A 10,485-nucleotide genomic window follows, 5' to 3' on the forward strand; every position below is an offset into this window, starting at 1 on the left:
ATGCGCCCATCATATAAATAGCCCACTCAGCTATCCCTCCTTCTGGTAAGGAGAAAAATAACATATTGAGTGATTTTAAAGCGAACAGCATCGCCTATGGCCTGACTGCGCAAAAGCACATGTTTGGTTTAGCAAACGCTTGCCGAAACGCATAAGACCCATTTTCGCATGACGGCGCTATTGACGTGTGATTTAAAAGTGTCGAAAGAAAACTGCGTTTAAATAAAATATAAACATACGATATATTTCGATAGTGAAGAAAGATACTCATAACAAGGCATATGAGGACACATATGAAGTGCTCTACCGTAGTATATTTTTTATTTACTCACACTAATGTGTTGTTTGACAATGCTAACACACATTTCATGCGGCGAATATGCAGCTTACAAGTGAAAAACACAACACAATAGTTTAACTTTTGTTTAATGGTATTTAATTATTTAGAAAAGTAAATTGCTAACTTTATTTGAAAGTCAGCGTATACGCCGACTACATTTTTAAAAGACATTTATTGTTATAAATATATTTAATATAATATACTAAGTTGTTTTCGGTTTTAGCGATTAAAAGCATTTTCGAGGTTGCCTATAGTATGCCTGTAGTAATTGATGAACTCATATCCAACTGTCTATGTATTGAGAACTGTGAATATAAACAAGCTTAACCTTCTACTAACCTTCTACTATTCACGATTTCGACATTGTTAAATCACGCGTAACGAGACTGCCGAGATAACGCGAGATTTAGGGTTCGGGGGGGGGGGGGAGGTTCTGCCAGTATTCGCTCTACAGTATACACACCTTACCTATCCGCTATATTGACTTTATAAATAAAATAAAAGCGATAAATTGCCGATTTGTAACTAATAAAAGCAATCTTTATTTTTATTATAACGTTCAACGACCATCTGCTCGATAATAGTTCAGTACTATTGTAATTAACGGCGCCGTAATTAACTACTGACAAAAATAACATGATCATACCTTACTGTACGGTGTGCAGAAACCTGTCAGAAATTAAAACAACTCCAGACTCTTATAATTTTTGAGTGCAAGTTATATTAGCTCATTTTTCTAAATTTTCAGAAATAAAAACCAATTTGTATTTGCACATTTCAGTAAACCTAAGACTACTTTATTGTTAAATATGTTTGATTTGTAAATTGTATAATAAATTAATAATCTATATAGTTTTATTAGTTCTGTTGCAAGCCTAATTTAAGTTGAATATGTTTGATTTGTAAATTGTATAATAATCCATATATTTTTATTAGTTCTGTTGCAAGCCTAACTTGTTGTGTTTTTAAAATACATAAAAATCATATTGTTGACAACTATAATATTATTTAAGATCATTATTAAGCAAAAGTAAGTCCCCCAAATCAAATCAAATCATTATTTATTTATTGTCGGTATGGTATACAAACATTATAACTTAAGCTATGAATAGCTTTTGACCGACAGCTTACCCCGGCCAGCTAAACCGGTAGAGTGCTGATCTCTGACTCGCTCATGGGTTGGTAAGTTTAAGCCTCAACTCGGGTTCATCTCTTAGAAATAATTACACCTTAGGCTACCCTGTCTGTAACCCAAATTGCAGTCGAGGGTCACCGACATACATGTATCAAATACAATGTATGTGCTTATGTTAACATTTCCTGAAGATTCAACCACTGAGCAGGATAACTAAGTTAACCCCATATTATTAATGAAAAAAATTAAATATACTATTAGATGTATCAAACAGACAAACCAACTAGTACCTACTAGTACTTTCATAAGGAACATCATCCATTAACCATCTATACTTCCAGGTCATTTGGCTCTGCTACATCAACAGGAATTAGCGTTGGGTTCATGTTTTCTGTGTTAATCATAGAGATTACAATTTATAATATTTCATCCCAACAACAAAATCTTTATAATGATAGTATTCATTTTACAGTCAGGTTTTACTTCTATTAAGTTAAAAACTATAAATAGTGAATCAGTTTTTTAGATGAGCTTGTACCAAACACACACAAACAAGCTCCTGTAAATTTTATACACACTTTAATGAGCAAGTATTTGGACTGTCACAGTAATTGCTTGTTGGAATGTCTCAGACTAACCAGGATATACAAGCAGTCTTCACTTAAGCATTTTTGAACAAATAGCCTGAATCTTTATGCATTAATAGAACAGATTAAAATACCCACTAGCCCGACTATATGACTCAGGAAATTTTAATAGCCCAAATTTAATACATTTCACTAGCCCCGGGCTGTTGGGCTAGGGGTTAGCGTCAAGACTGTGAAAGCAATAACAATTCTTCAAACATTGATACTTGTCTTGTTTTGAACAAATCTGCCATGACGGGTAGTTAATGGGGATAGCCCAACAAACAACCAGTTAAGGATGACTGTGATACTGCTGAAAGTTTCACCAAGATGGATATTTAGCCAATGGACATTTGACCAGGGACACTTTATTTAATTCGAAGTAAATGTTTTCTTAGCAGTGTTAATAGTCATGTCAACACATCACATGTTATGTTAAATGACTACATGACAACATTGGATGTTCAGCAACTTAAACCACCATCCATTTTATTATATTTCTGAATGTGTAGGATATTTTTTAATGTAATGGTATGAAGTAGACACACATTTGAAGTATCTTTATTTTATTTTTTCCAAAGAAGATAGTTATGTAACTGTGGTGATGTATAATATTAATTGCAAGAATTAATAACATTCCAGGTGTAGAATTCTTGAGCTTCATGCAGAATGAGATACAGTATTCCAGTTTCTGACTTCTGTTGACACTGTGATGTTCCTGAAAAAAAAAGGTTTCTATAAGTTATAACAATAAACCATTCAATAACATTTAAAGACAGCATAGTTATCTGTTTTGAAATAATTGTTCTTTTCAAAGAAAAGTATTTTACCAAAGGTAATCAAACTTCTAATTTGCCCAAACTTAACAAATAATATATTTTTCCATACCCCACCCGCTTTTGGCATGTTTCGTTTTTACCTACTTTAAACACAATAAAATCAAAATAAAGCATAAACATGAACTACAATTGAATCAAAGATACTAAGCTAATAACAAATTACAAAAAAATCATACCATATAAGTTATATCTGCAAATTATTGGGAAATTATAATTGCATCAACACAGAACTCTATGCAGACGCACTGCAGTAGAGGATCGAGTACCCCCCCCCCCCCCCCGACCTCACTTAATCCACCCTTAAAATAATGTCGAAAAGTTCAATTGCATTCGTATTATTATTATAAATTGTTTGTTATATTCGGGTTTAGCAATTATGAAACTTTTTTTTGTCTATCGTATCGCTGAAGTTATTGTTGAACTTATGTTCAACGTTTTATAATTTGAGAATATAAATAAGCGTCAACTTTTTCCCGAATCTCTCAATTTACGACCTGTAGTACGTCATTGAGTTGTATGCGAGAGCGTTACCTATTGCGTTGTTATAACCCGTAAACTTTCCTTTGTTTATCGACAGGCGCATCTATTAATAGCCTCATATCATGAATGCCAAAACAACCGGGAAAAAGAACCACGTGACCAAATAGGACGCAAAACGCAAATACCATGCGACTACGACTTTTATTATGTAAGAACGCTCCGCAAATCATTTGAAGTCGGAGCCTTGTGATTGCTATTACGTAAATAATTGACCTCTAACTGAAGTAAGCAAAGGAAACGCAGCACCTAATTGACCCATTCCTTCTATGTGCGAAGGCAGATTGAATTTTACTAATGTATGGTTTGCCTATTATAACACACATTATAATGCGGTAAATATGCGACTAACAAGTAAAAAACACTATAATTAAACTTTTGTTTTGAATTAAGTTATTTAGAAAACAAAATTCCAAACATTATTTCAAAACAGCAAGATTACATTTTTTAGAGAATATTATTGTTATATTTAAATGTTTTTTAACAGTTTCAGCGATAATGAAACATTTGTGTATGTTGTCTATCGTATCCCTGTAATAATTGTTGAACTCGTGGTCAACGTATTATTAATTGAGACCTGTGAATATAAACAAGCGTAACCTTATACTACTGCGTTATTCTCACACGGACTCCCCTTTCTTTATCGCCAGCCTCATATTTATGAATGAGCTGAGCGAAAATACTACGTCACGCACACGCAGCAGAAAGTGAACTATTTAATCATTCATAAACAATCTCCTCCGCGACACGTACAATACGATCATTGTTTATTGATTCTTTTCTATAAAACACCGTTCGAAAATATTGAATGTAACACGATATTAATATAATGTTTCCATTTGTGAATACACATAATTGGAGAACTCAAACCTCTTGCATAAAGTATACAACTCTTTCTTGCGCGGATACGCAAGCGAGTATTGGGTTAATCATACCTAGGCCGCATCGACCTGAATTTCACACTAAGCACTTTAGACGGGCGCTAAAGCGCCCATCTAAAAATTACGTCCATTCCATATGTACAACATGCTTTGTTTGTCGGACGAAATGGCGGCCAGATAAGCGTTGCTGAGGGGTGTGTGAAAAATCGATATCTGATTGGCTGATCGAAAAATGTGGGCGGAGTTGGCGACTGGTCAATTTTATCATACATATATCGGTTCACATTGTTTAATAAACGGTATAGACATTACACGTGTACTGTACATATATCTTATAAGTATTGTATTGAACCGATTCGAAATCAAGTATTCGAAGTATACCACAAGGGGTAATCTGTACTTAACCAAAGTCATATAAATAACACAACGGGAATATTTGCATGCTCTTATATTTCTTTAAATCATCTTCAAAATTAAAAAAAGATTACTTTAGTCTCTCAACTAATCATAATACAATAACAGGAAAAGGCACATTTTTTTTCAAGTTAGATAAAACGCATCGATAATCCCGGCGTCTTTGTGCCTCACAGAATCCATCACAATGTTACCTACAGGGTATAAACAGCATTAAAAACAATCAAATGGTTGGCGTAAACATAGATTAGATTTTAATTTAGTTTTAGACGTATTCATTTTAGCTCGATTTAATCAAAAGCGTGTGGATTTTTGAAACGCTCTCACGTGCGTTTCCTGGGTAGGACCAGCACTTGGTTTCTTTGTGTCTTTGGTGGAGATCTAAAGAACGTTCCAACAATTGGGATCGAGCAAGTGACCTCATGGTCGCTAGGCGGACACCATATCGACTATGCAGCGGTGACCTTGGCATAAATATTTAAAGGCGACACTAGTAATGTGGATGATATTAGATTTGATATTCTTATGTTTTTCTACTAGGAACTCAAAGGTTCTAGATAAGAAGTACGCAAAGAAAACGCTTATTTATAAGATGAGTTTGGTGAAAGACAACGTTTTGTTTCACCACTGTTCATCGATGTGAAAGACAAAGTTTTGTTTCACCACTGTTCATCGATATTTGCACGAGTGGCGCTGCCTTATGAGTGCTTTCAATGACAACTTTTATTTCGTTCTTAAAAGAGATGAATACATGTACGGTACAATATTGTGATACTAACATTAATGTAATTGTTTAATTTTTACATGTACATGACATTACGCACAATAATTAATCAAGTATTGTTTTCACACCACAATCCATCAATAAGCTCTAAAAATAGGTAAATAAGCTTGAACAATTGTATCAGCCAATAGAAGCATATATTGATTCTTTATTATTTTTAATAAAAAAACATACCGAATGGATGAAAGTATTGTCAAGCTTTAAATTGAATAATGATTCCATTTAATCAACAGAGGTCACTGCACAAGGTCTTAATGCTAGGGAAATAAAGCAAACTAACGCATTTATAATTTTACACAACATTGGAGCTTTGATAACCCGCGCCAAAACATTAAACACTCGAAACCCAAGACACATCTACACCAGATTGAATTGGTATTCAGTAATTGTCAGATACAAACAAAGGACACACAATTCTACTCATCATCGTTACGAACTAAATAATTCAACTTGGTGAATTTTCATCTCAGGCTACTTAGCTATGACAGAACAGAACACAATAGTTTATTTTTGACTAAAGCATGTGAAGCTCATCGTCGTTAACATGCATATAAAAATGCATATAAAATAACAGCATGCGTTTAAGTACACACAAAACACACATCATTTTAAAGAACAGTTCATCTAAATAAACAGGAAATAAACATATTTCGTGGACATTTTTCGTGAGAATGTCACATGGATAAGGTTAAAACACATAATGTAATGCGCATAGTTTTACAATTTTAACAATAATGGCATCATTCTGAACTTATTGTCTTTGTAAAAATGTATTTTTTTTACACTACATATATATGCCATTTTCTCTAATTTTAAAGCATTTTAAACTAAACATGGCTAGCTTTATGACGTCAGGTACATGACGGCAACAATAGAACATGACGTCATTAATGTGAAGGCTGTCATAAGTACCGTTTTCCTCATACGCGTTTGCAGAATGGAGAGTAAAGAACCCGTCCGTCTCGTAGACCATATGCTTGTTTAGCTGCTCTCCAGTCTGTTTGTGTATCATGCAAAGTCGCGTCTAAAAGAGATAAACAAATACGTTTAATATCCCTTCTGAGTTACAGCAATAATTTAATTAACGAATGAATGCGCATTAAACATATACATGTAAATAGCCGGTCATCAGCTCTATCTATAAATTCCACGTCAAATACTCTGTCTGTGCTGTTTCAAATATTATAATGAACAAATAAAAAGCTTGGCATCACCTTTATTACTTGGCGCCACTTTAAAGCGTCTGTATGTGGTGGTCGGAGGACAAGACACAATACTCCTGCGTATACTAAAAAGGATCCGCGGTACGGGACGTATAACAATTGTTCGAATTGTGCGTGTTTAACACAAAGTACCTTAACTAGTATTTGATTTCTTAACAAGACACAGGAATGTGTTTATCTCGATATGTTATTGAAAGTTAATTTTAATGTATTGTTTCTTGAACGTGTCCTTAAAAGTCTAGATAATAACATACTAATTAAGAAAACGATGACACACATGTATATTTAATACATTTGGTAATCCACATTCTAGTCGATAAAAGCCATTTCTTCATACAGATAAAAAATAATCTTACATTTTACATAATGCGTGTTAACAGAGTATGCGAACAATAAATTAATTTAGTAAAAACAGCAAGATTATACAATTATACAATTGAAACGGATCAGCAATGCATTCGTTTACTGTTATTAGCTGAAATACAATGACAACTGCATATCAAACAGACATAACGCTTTAATAACAAGGGAAACAAGCAGCTAAGAAATACTTAAAAATAATATAAAAGTGTGACCAAGCATTGTTAAAAGTGAGGCTACTTGAATATCAGTCGCGTTCTGGTAAAACGGGTTTAAATGCATGTGCGTAAAGTGTCGTCCCAGATTACCTTGTGCAGTCCGCGCAGGCCTATCAGGGACGACACTTTCCGCCTAACCTGGATTCCCGCTAAGAAGAGACTTCCTTTATACCAAAAGTCGGCAGAGATGACAATACACGCACATTAATCAATCCCCGTTTCCACAGTGCATACCTCTTGACTATGTTTTTGTAAGTCGTCTCTTAATTGCTATAGTGCTCTATCTCCATTTTTTTAAATGAGTTTTTTATATCGCTGTGTTCGTGAGAACGAGATCTTTAATATGACGTAATCGGGTGAATGCTGTACTGCACCATCTCCGGGACAAATAGCAAAGTAGAATTCACGCTCAGATTAGCCTATCAATTGCCAGAATTTACACCACGTGACTGAGTTTCATTTCAGAACTGTAATGATCCATCTCCATGACGTTCAATGAATAAATGTCCACATCCGTAAACGATAAAATGCTTTATGTCCCGATAGAGCAGTTCAGCATTAACGATTTTTTAATTTTTTTACTACAATGCTCTATCTCCATACATAAAATTGCAATTAACATATAATTTACTAATAGATTATTAATACTCATAGATTAACCTGTGCAGTCCGCACATGCAAATCGGGAACGACACTTTCCGCGTTTATGCAAGTTTTCGTTTTAATGAAGTCTTTTTCGAAACTAATATCCAGTTCAAAAGGAAAATGTCGTCCTTGATAAGCCTTGGCGGACTGCACAGGCTAATCTAGGACGACATTTTTCGAACATGCATTAAGTCCAGTTTTCCCAGATCAATTCTCAAACTACCTACCGATTCTGAAGTGCTGGATCATAGCAAGTCCGTCAAACAGATGATTGTAGGTGTAGTTCCCTACCTCATACATCCCCCCTCCATTTCTGTACAGATTCCCATGTACATACGGCGGAATGGTACCTACACCGATGTCAATATAATAACGAGTTAAGTTTAAGCAGCCGGTACACACTCATTTGATAAACATTGTATACATGACCTTGCAAACAGGTGATTTAATTTAAATAAATAACCTCACAATCAAAAACACTTCTTAATAATTTTCTGTCAGTTCATTTTCTCTCTAACGGTCTTTCTATGCTTGCAGCATTTATGTTGACATCGGATAAGCAATACTAGTCGTCAAAGGGGAAAAATATATGAAAAATACCTAGTGTTACGTGTAAAACATTCAATTGATTGCCTTGTTGTAACTTACGACCCTGCTAAAACTTAAAGTTTTCACTGAAAAATATTATATATTAACAAAGAAATATTCAAGTAACAAATAAGTTAGTTTCGCTTGGTTTTTAAGCACCTTATTTTCTTTTCGCAATGTATGACAACACGGCAGCTAAGATGCACATACACCAATTTACGATCATGCCAAATATGCTCATACCAACCATTGAAATAAATCCATATATTAATACTGAGTCGACCAACATGTGAACGATCAATTGTCTATTACTTGAAGTTACCTTCACGTTCTAATCGTCTTGATATTGTTTCAAACAACAATTTGATGTCAAAATATGTTATCCAAGTTTCAAAGTTTATTGTTAAAACATACAATGAATCCATTTCTGCCTAGCGTCTAGAAAAAAGGCCTAGGTAAAACAGCGCAGACCCAGATGAGACGCCGCATGATGCGGCGTTTCATCAGGGTATGCGCTATTTGCTTAAAGGAATTTCTGTAAGAAATATTCTACATATAGAAATAAATATACTAGACATCCCTAATTTTGGAAATAAATTGATCCAATTAAGAAGGATGGGAGAGTCAACTAGGCTTAAATGGGTTAAATGATTGTATCTTATTAACGTTAAGACACACACATTTTGACAAAAAGATTATTCACATAAATAACGTAAAACTCCATATGCGCCAACGGGAGCAATGGGATATCTATATGATTATGCTGATGTTAAATCGATTAGTCAGTCTACATTGGCGATGATTACATTTTTAAATACGTCAACTAGAAACTAATGCGCCAATTCAGGGTTTAAAATTATAAATTATAATGTCGATCTAAAATGGTTTTCTATTTTTCGATCAAGCATACATGTTTGTCGTAGTATATTTGACATTCTCAATTTGTTTGGATGTTTCTTCTTCCGTTATTTATTTATCAAGACAAGACAAATATTCATTTAGACTTGCACAGTACATCGTCTAAACATTATATATTTCACATACAATAATGCCACAGATATAGACATAGTAATATTATAAAAATAAGCAGCATTTTATACGGTTACGAACATACTAGGAAAAATACGTGTTATATATCGAGGATAACTGTTTGAAGTTAAGAACTTAAGTAGCAACATTAGAAATAGTATTTCCTAAAATCAGAGATTCTTTTACACATTTGGGTAATTTAATTAGTTCAAATGTATTCGTTGTATTCCTCAATTGGTGTAATTTATAAATATATTACATTTAATTAGGTAGATTCTTCTAATATCAAAGTACAAAGGACATTTACAAACAAAATGAAACTAATCTTCGACATCTAATTCGTTACAACAAAGGCAATTACGTTCGTTATCACTTTTGACCAGAGATTTTGAATTGATTTATTTTTCTGGTTTTCTTAAGGGAATTAACACCACTTGTGTATTTATGTTTTCCTTATTGCACTGTTAAACCTCATTTACTATCAATAATGATTATATATCGAGGCTATCTGTTGGTTTTGGTGGAAGATCGATTTTAATTCACGAGTAATCATTTAAAATGATATTGTCTTGAGTGGCGCATAACAGCGGCCCCAATTATCTTCTGTCAAACATATTAATGACACTAAAAACTTCTATGTACATTATTTTCATAGTCATTGATTCTTCTGCTTAATGTATGTTTTCTAGTTTTCTGAGCGGCAATTTTTAAAAGACAATCATAGGTAGAAAAAAAGTCATTGGATAAATTTACCTATACACAGTTATCATATTTCATGATGGTGCTGATGGTACCTATACACAGTTATCATATTTCATGATGGTGCTGATGGTACCTATACACAGTTATCATATTTCATGATGGTG

At 33.8% G+C, this 10,485-nt stretch overlaps 1 long non-coding RNA gene across 1 annotated transcript; it reads right to left on the reverse strand.

Annotated features, from left to right (window-relative positions):
* Positions 1 to 2,650: 2,650 nt before the first annotated feature.
* On the reverse strand, positions 2,651 to 3,201 carry LOC127881474 (uncharacterized). Its single transcript, XR_008050053.1, has 2 exons — positions 3,117 to 3,201; positions 2,651 to 2,819 (listed from the first exon to the last, which is right to left on the reverse strand). It is a non-coding gene; the product is annotated as an uncharacterized LOC127881474 (long non-coding RNA).
* Between the last annotated feature and the right edge of the window lie 7,284 nt (positions 3,202 to 10,485).

This window comes from Dreissena polymorpha, chromosome 5, assembly GCF_020536995.1.
Source record: "Dreissena polymorpha isolate Duluth1 chromosome 5, UMN_Dpol_1.0, whole genome shotgun sequence".
Taxonomy (NCBI): Eukaryota; Metazoa; Mollusca; class Bivalvia; order Myida; family Dreissenidae; genus Dreissena; species Dreissena polymorpha.